The 8750-nt window shown below is 32.2% G+C and overlaps 1 long non-coding RNA gene across 1 annotated transcript; it reads left to right on the top strand.

The window, feature by feature from the left end:
- The first annotated feature begins 6054 nt into the window (after window positions 1-6054).
- Window positions 6055-7730, top strand: LOC127834001 (uncharacterized). Its single transcript, XR_008027724.1, has 3 exons — window positions 6055-6111; window positions 7325-7397; window positions 7620-7730. It is a non-coding gene; the product is annotated as an uncharacterized LOC127834001 (long non-coding RNA).
- The last annotated feature ends 1020 nt before the right edge of the window (window positions 7731-8750 follow it).

Here is an 8750-nt window from a genome sequence, read left to right as displayed (position 1 = left end):
ATAAAATGTTTATAATCGGTCGATATTTGATATTGAGTTAGTAGCCTGACTGCCGAACTGACTGCGGTGTTATTATAATATCAATATTTCATTAAATCTTAAGTAACATGCCCACAACCACTTTCCCAACATATCGACCAAATGTCGCAATTTAGGGGTGAAATATAAATATTGCAAAACATTTAAATGTGGACGAAAACGTTAATAACAAAATGGATAAACAAAACTAACGCAACGTGCTTTTATAATTATCTTTCCATTTTGTTTTGCTCTTTAATCATTTGTTTTCATATCAAAGGTAAAACCCCATTTATATAATGCGCTTTTGATGCACCAAAATCATTGTAACAAATACACATTATTTCTGGAAGAAATATCATTTTGGAAATGTAGACAACATTAAAGTAAAAAGTGTTCTCGCGATTTAAACATGCCCCATCACGGCGGGTCAATTATTAATAATAGCCATGGTGAAAGTGCGCTTTTGCCATCATTCTGACATAAATGCTTACCGACAGACTACATATAAACCTTAAATAAATTTCGGAGTAGCTGTTTAACCCAGCTTTTCACCATAAATGACGTGTTCATATCTTACAGCCTGTTCCTTTTGGAAGGGGAATAATAGCGGATAAATCATGCAATTAGGAAAAAATGAAACATTATTCTTATGATTATAAAAAACAGTATTCCCATTGTATAAACTTGAATGTTCAACTACATTTTAAAAAGTATGTTATAAAGTGTGACATAAGTATTTCCTGTACAATAAACTCAATAAACCAATTATAAAGCTTATTGGAAAAGTTCTGCACTTTTTTGGAGGGTGGGCGTGGGTATTTTGGTCAGATTTTTTTTTTTTGGGGGGGGGGGGGAGGGGGATGTTATTATATGCCATAAGGAAGCAATCTGTAAGAGGTTGCTGTTTTTTTGCAAAAAATCATTGCTGGTAAACATTGAAAATCTATAGGTTCTAAACAGTTTTTTAACAGTTTAACGTGCTGTAAAATAATAACTTAATATAAACGTGTTCTTGTATAACTTATTGTTATATAAATTACAATTATTTGTAAACAGTAATAGACCAGTTAACCTTATTGTACTCGGCGAAACTTAACAGATTTTTGAAATGCTTAAAATCGCTTCATATGTTGACAGGATCAATAAAAAGGAGAAGTTCGAATCGTCCCCCACTTGTGCTTCACAGTCATAGCTTGGAATATGAATAAAACCAGTTAAGGTTAATTCAACAAATGAAAACCTGATGTGTTTTGCGAACTTTACAAAATCCATGCATGCTTATACTGTTTCTGAGAGTTCTAGCTCTAAGAGTCTCCATCCCCTCGCACAAATAAAAATTAGGCCCGACTGGTTGGTAATAAACCGTTCCATTTATATTAAAACATTCCATAGAAGTAAAATACACCTATACAAGTCTATATATATATATATGCATGGGTATAAGAACAATTGCGAAACCGGTCGGCATATTAAGTTATATAAAGTTCATAGAATGTAAATTTTGACATTCGTTGTTGAACTTTTCTATAATGACAGTAATAACATTTCGTTGAAAAGTTTAGTGCATATATTCCCGTGTATAGTATTATACTATCACTTTATGTACTTTAAGATAATTGTCTAACAAATGTGTAATCAAATATCCTTTGCAAAACTTTGTGCAATAACACAATAGCATGTGATTAGTTCTATTTGATGATGTTTATAAGTATAAGTTTTTATTTTTCTCTTCTTGTCTAATTTTCTAGTTGCGGATGTCAGTATAAATGGTTGTGTTCATGGTCAAGTCGAAAATATTTAAATTCTTGACTTAAGCTGCAACTCTTGGTTCATGTTTTTCAGCCCAAAATACAGATTGAGCGAAATGACAAAGTGCGAACTTTAAAAATTAATTCCTAAGTAATTAATTCTATTTAGGAGGAATGCTGTATTGAAAGTAAAAGAAGAATTACAAACTGCATTGTTTGCCTCATCTGTGTGAAGCGGTTAAGCAGTGTTCTCCTGTATTAAACATATTAACGTATGCAAAGAATATTTCGTTAAAAACACAGAATTATATACTTAAAGAAAAAAATAATTATGTTGCATGATGGACAACAGTTTACGCTTTTGATAAATCAGTCATTCCAAGGAAGAGATTATTGTGCAACCAGCACAGTTCATCATTGTCTTTAACACTAAGGTGACAACAATTAATACATGCATGATAAAGTAATTAATAAGTATTATACTTTATATAAATGTTTTAATATAGAAAATTGACTATGTTCTGTTCTCTTTGCTTGTCTGGAGGATTCAGAGTGAATTATGTACGCAACAAGAATATTTTCATCTTGATAATATAAATTGATTAATCATTTGCTGTATTATTTTTAGGGATGGCATCGAATACCAATATCTGTATTCGAATGTTCGAAAATTCATTCAATCGAATATTCGAATATTCGCATAAAACGGCTAGATTGATTTTACCTTGTTATGTGTTTATTTCCATTGGTTTGTAAGTTATATCCGTTTGCTAAATACGAGGCTGTTTATTAACGTTGCTATCGAATAATTGTATCGCTGTCGACTAATACTATGACCGATACTGTGATCGGGCACAAATAGAATGAAAAACATCGTGTCATTGAATTTTATTTTTTAATGATTCCACAGATTTTTAGCAGACCGCGCATATGTAAAACTAAGTTTACACACGTCACACGTTGCGGTCTGCTTATCCACAGACCGTGTAAAGTATTCCATGCTGCAGAAGGGGCTGGCGGCATTTTCAGATTTGAATTATGATTCCTTGATGATTGTTTAATTTATATCATCTGTTACTTTTGAGTAATTCACATATTTCAATGTCTGTTCAAAATGTGATCACAAAAACTTAATTATTATTCGCAAGTAAATTGAAGCCCTTAATTGGTACCTTATTGACAAACAACAGTTCGGGCCCTTTCTTATAGTAAGTATATTGCATTGCGCGATTTGAGTAATTCACACATTTTAATGGCTGTACATACTGTAATCACAAAACTTAATTATTATTTGCCAGTCAAGTGAAATCGTTAATTGGCACCCCATTGGCAAACAACAGTCGGGGCCTTTCTTAGAGCGTGTATATTGCATTGCGCAATCAACACTGATACGGGCCGCGTTATCAGTTTGACACGAAGAACGTCACGTCAAACATGTTACTCCCAGGTGATTTCGGCTGCTTGTTAGTAAGCGGTTCGCAGATCATTAAATATTGGTGAAATTACGTTTGGAAAAAATGCGAATATGCGAATATCATTTTTATTATTCGAATGCTGACCATTCAATCGAATATTCGAATATTCGAATAATTTTGCCATCCCTAATTATTTTACAAAGATTAAGTTTCAAAAAGAAAAGTTTCTGAAAAGAAGGAATGTAGTTGACACTTGTTCGTAGTTTCATTTCATCGTTCCTCAAAAAGTTGTAACTCTGTTGCTCTGGTCTCTTTCCTACCATTGAGCAATTAAATGGTAATTAAATTGAATGCGTTTTAATTTCCTTTTATTATTGTTTAATTTGAGTTTCAATGCTATGAGGTTAACTTTTATTTACACTTAAATGTATCATGAATATTGCTTGGCCAAGTGTGAGGTTGAGCGCTGAAAAACCGGTTTAAACCCCCAATGCTTTGCAAGCTTTATTCTTATATGTGTTTATGTTGTTTTGTATTGTGCTGTTTTGTGCTGTTTGGTACTGTTTTGAGCAATTGGCCACTTGCCTTAAATAAAGGACCAACTAACTGTATATAATGATAATTCAATACTGCTCCAGCAGCTGGAGTTTCACTTTGTTATATTTAAAGAAAAATAACGATGAAGACAAAGATTGCATGCTATATTGGTTGTAATTTCAATAAATTGTGGACAAGTATGTGGTCTCCATTGTGTGATGTATTATTGATGTGTTCGTAGCAGGTTGCATATAAGTAATCAATCTTTTATATAATTATTATCATTGAAGATCATCGAAAATGCATTTTGCCAATCCTGGTGCAACCTGAGCTTACCTTGTTAACATCGTATTGTCAGTTTGGACATTGCGCGTGGACAACATATTGTGTTGTGATTTTGTTTAACAGATAAAGTGTTTTATTCCAGACTTAACAGGTCATTTTTCATCAAGAAATAACAAAAATACAATTGTATTGATATGCATAAATATGTAGTAATAATATCAACAATTGTATCTTATGCTGTTTTTAACAGTCTGTGATCCATAAGTAAACATATTAAGCATGTTAAGTAAGTTTAGGAAATATAATGTGTACAGTTTTGTTGTTTCTGAAAACTAAGTCAGATACGTGAAAATCTGTTTTATGATTAATGATGAACACCTCACTCATAGTATACAATATTCGGTACAGTATAATACATATATTGTATTGTATGCCGGGTATGTGTTCTAAAAATAATATCACTAATACCTTTGTTGTTCATATTGACATCAAGATATGTGATGTAAACATATGTGTTTATGGTATGTGTACATGTATATTATTTTTCAAGTTTAATCTATGATGACATGTGCCATTTAATATGTAGTGTTCATTGCTATAATTTTGTTTTAGTTGCAAATCATGTGTTTGAACCTCTACATATGAAATGAGTGAATTTTCTTTTCTATCAACACTAATGCTAAAATTAATTATATATATTAACTATAAAAAAATTGTTGATAACAAACAGCATGTATATATGCAATTAAAAATTTACTTTTTCCACAGCAACTGTTAACTTAATTAATTTTTGTCTAACTAATTAATTTGATCAATTGTTGAACAAAATAGAATTGCTATATAAAACAAAAAATGTCTGGCAATGAAGATGCACAACACAATTTGTATCATGAGCAGTTATTCATTACAGTTTCAAGTACGTAGGTATACAAAATGTTCAATTTCTGAAAACACACCTATTTCACGAAAATGTGCATACATTTTTTTCATTATATTATGTTTATGATATTCCATATCTGTTTATGGTATTTTAGTTATTTTGCTGCTATGTTTTGGTTTTCAATTCTTAATATTGGTAAAAAATAAGAAAAAAACAACATTTTTGTTTCCATGACAACCATGACTGTGTATCATTTATAATACTGCAATTAATTCTCTAGTTTGTAATCAATTATGTTCATCGACATACGCTAATAAGGCAGTTATTATCAACACATACTGATCAGCATAACATGCACTGATACTTATTGAATTAAAACGTCATTTCATGACATGAAACTTAAAAAATAACATAACTTCGTCAGTTTTAGAAATTGGATCGTCAAATTTCAGATTTTGAATATATATATGAATATATTCATATATACATTCAAAATATTCATATATACATTCAAAATATGAAATGTGAAGATCTTATACCTAAACATGACGAAGTTATATACATACTATATATTTAATTATTTTATGCATTCGGCAGTAGTTACAGCAGAAGTATTTGCAGTCGTACTTATAATATTGTTAGTAGTAGTTGATGTAGTAGTAAATGTAGTATATGTGTTATTGCAGTTGATGTCGCATTACCAACAGCAACAGATTAATAATTCATAATTGATATAACATCGGACTGAACGAAGCAGAATCAGCACACGTTGTAGTGTCAAAAATAGAACAATGATTATTTTTTAACAAGCTAAAGCACAGGGACATTTAATATTTTTGGTCATGGAACATGCTTGTCGTAATCCATCTCCATTTGTAAAGATTATCGGCAGATATAGCTCATAAAGACGCATTTACTTTATTAACAGAATATTTAACTTGGCGATTACTCAGTTGAGTGGTAAGACACTAATTCTACACGAAAGGATATCAGGTGCGCCTTCGGAAGCGCTGAAGCTAACTTATATGCACCACATTGTTTCTATTTAAGTCACATGTAAAAGGTTTATCGCAAATTCTTGCAAGATCTATTCCAAAGCCTTTATGATTAGCATTTCTCTTTCGTCATGTATATTAAACTTTAACTATATAAATACATAGCATCCACCTTGTCCACGTTGTATTATAATTATTTGGCTTTGCGTTGCATTTGATCATATAGTAAGGTAAGATCGTTCAAATGCATTTACATATTTTATACTTGTGTAGCTCTGTAACTATTAGTTCAACTATTTTGTGTGTCATACGGAATGAATTATTAGTGTGGTATGCGTGGTATGTATGAGGCGCGTATAGCACGAGACCACTGTGTAGATGTGAACATAAGCATTTGTTGTACAAAGGCAGGCGAAATTTTAAATCACATATATACATACCAAAACGCGAATCTGAAGTCCACAACAATACAATATTTTATTCCGTACTATGAAGTGAAGTCTGTAAGAAATAGTGAACGACGACCTGATAATTCCATTCTAGCTCGAGTGAAATGATATACTTTGATCATTTCACTGTGGCATAATGCGAAGGATTTTTCCGATGTATTTATTATATTTTGAATATGCGAAAACCTGATCGGTAGTGTAAACCTTGATATGTTGATAATATAATCCAAAATTAAGATTAAATTATATAACATACTAGTTTAATAGTGAAAACGATGGAGAAACAATGGTACCATTATTGCACAACAGCAGCAAGTTTCATTCTCGCTGTCACGTGACGTTATGGTTATAACTTGTACGAAAGTTTATGGCTCTTACAAACCTTTTTCTAAATTTATAACTCCTCGTTCAAGAGCATGGCATGAAAAGAAAAAGCGTGTCGATTTCAGGAAACAGGCACAAAAGCATATTATCATAACCTCGTCAAAGACAAACACATGTGTAACATGTTAAATTTGTACTAAACAATGTTTTGTGTATTTGCTTTTGGTATAATCAAATAAAATATTATATTTCGTTTAATCGTTTTTATTACTCGTTTGTTAAAGCCTAATGTATCACAAGCATAGTTACATTTAACGTTGCCAACTTCAAGCTCAGATAAGTCGAACTGCGGATATATCGACGTTGCATTTGCAAACGACTTCGAATTAAACGTTGAGCTGCATTCATAACCAAACTTTTAGCTTTAAGTATACGTAACTATACTTTAAGCAATCTGTATATTGAAATAAAACAATACGTTGAACTGTTTAACTTATTACTATATTTAAGTACGCTTTAACAGCTAATGCTTATAAATATCTCCAATCGCTATAATCTTCCTTTTCATAATCCCAGCTTCAATATGAGCATGATTACCATCATCATCCTATTCATCATTATGGTCATCATTATGATCATTAATCAAAACATTCTTATTTTATGTTTGTAGATGCATCTGTTGCTGCAACTCTCTCTGGCATGTTCGATCATTGCCGGATGTTCTACGCAGACTCGGCGCCCTGGTATGACCAACCCAGATAATTGCGCAATAAATTCAATAACATCCAATAAATTATAGTTTTCAAATTTCGATGCCAGCAACGGAGCAATATTGCTCTCAAAATTGCGACTACTTTTGTATTTGTGATCTTTGGTAGTCTTTTATAGATTTTTGTTTTGTTTACGTAAAATTCAAAATTATCAAATGGGTAGAGTATCTGAAAGAAATGAGCACTTATTTACAGGCATGCGGTGCTATTACAAAGGACAATGGTACGCGCACGGTTCAACGTTCCAAGACGAATGCAATACTTGCTGTTGCTACAACGGGTCTGTAAGCTGTACAGAATTTGCATTCGGAGGTAGAATATCATCGTCGAGTATTCAAAAAAATGTTTTGGCAAGAGATGAAGACGTTCAATATTGCACCGCGTAAATTATGTTTTAGTATACAAGGCATCAATGGTATTGTTCTTAATTGCAGTAAAGTATATTTACTTATGTAACAAAGCGGCGAGATTATTGCATTGCACGTTTCTAATGTATACTATGATAGAAAAGCTCTACTGTTGCAAAAACGGCGTCATATTCAACGTGTTTCATAATGAGCGAGTTTTCTTCGCGATTATCGATTGTTTTTTTAAATTCATTCCAAGGCAGCATGGGAACGTTTTGCACATTTTATTATATGCATGAATTAAAAATCTTTGAGTTCTTACATATAAAACTTTATGCTTATTCAAGCAATTGTAAACAATCAAGTAACTAAATAAATTTTGTTATTTGTAATGTGTTGTTATTTGATCGGAATCTCGATGACATTTTAACAAAATACAATAACACGGCATTATTAATAAGCACGCGCACAAAGATCGCCATATTCAAATGTATATATGAATTAAAAGAGCAACCCTTATATTATAAAACATTAAGTATATTTGATGGTTGATGTATGTTATCGATTCAATTCAAGAGGATCAGAGAAAATACAATTTTCACGATTGGCGCATTTCTTATTATTATAATATTATGAGGTATAACTTTAAAGTACCCCGGTACTCATAAGTATACTAAAATGTACCCCGGGTACGGAAAAATACACGTAAAGGCGTAAAGGCGTAACCCGGCCATACTCTGGGTTTATACTCTCTATATTTTCCGTACTCCGGGAACTTTGTAGTATAGTGTAGCAGTACATGAGCCGACAATGACCAATGGAGCTTTATTGTGAGTGTACTCATTCTAGTCAAACCAGGCAGATGTCCTAGGCCAAGGCCTGGTACCGTTGGGATATGCCTGCAAAGGTGCAATTCCGATAATGACTGCCCGGGGGCATCGAAATGCTGTTCCAATGGCTGCGGAAATGACTGCATGAA

Source organism: Dreissena polymorpha, chromosome 6 (genome assembly GCF_020536995.1).
Source record: "Dreissena polymorpha isolate Duluth1 chromosome 6, UMN_Dpol_1.0, whole genome shotgun sequence".
NCBI lineage: Eukaryota > Metazoa > Mollusca > Bivalvia > Myida > Dreissenidae > Dreissena > Dreissena polymorpha.
Note: the sequence above shows the minus strand (reverse complement) of the source record. Positions and strands in the feature narration are given on the sequence as shown.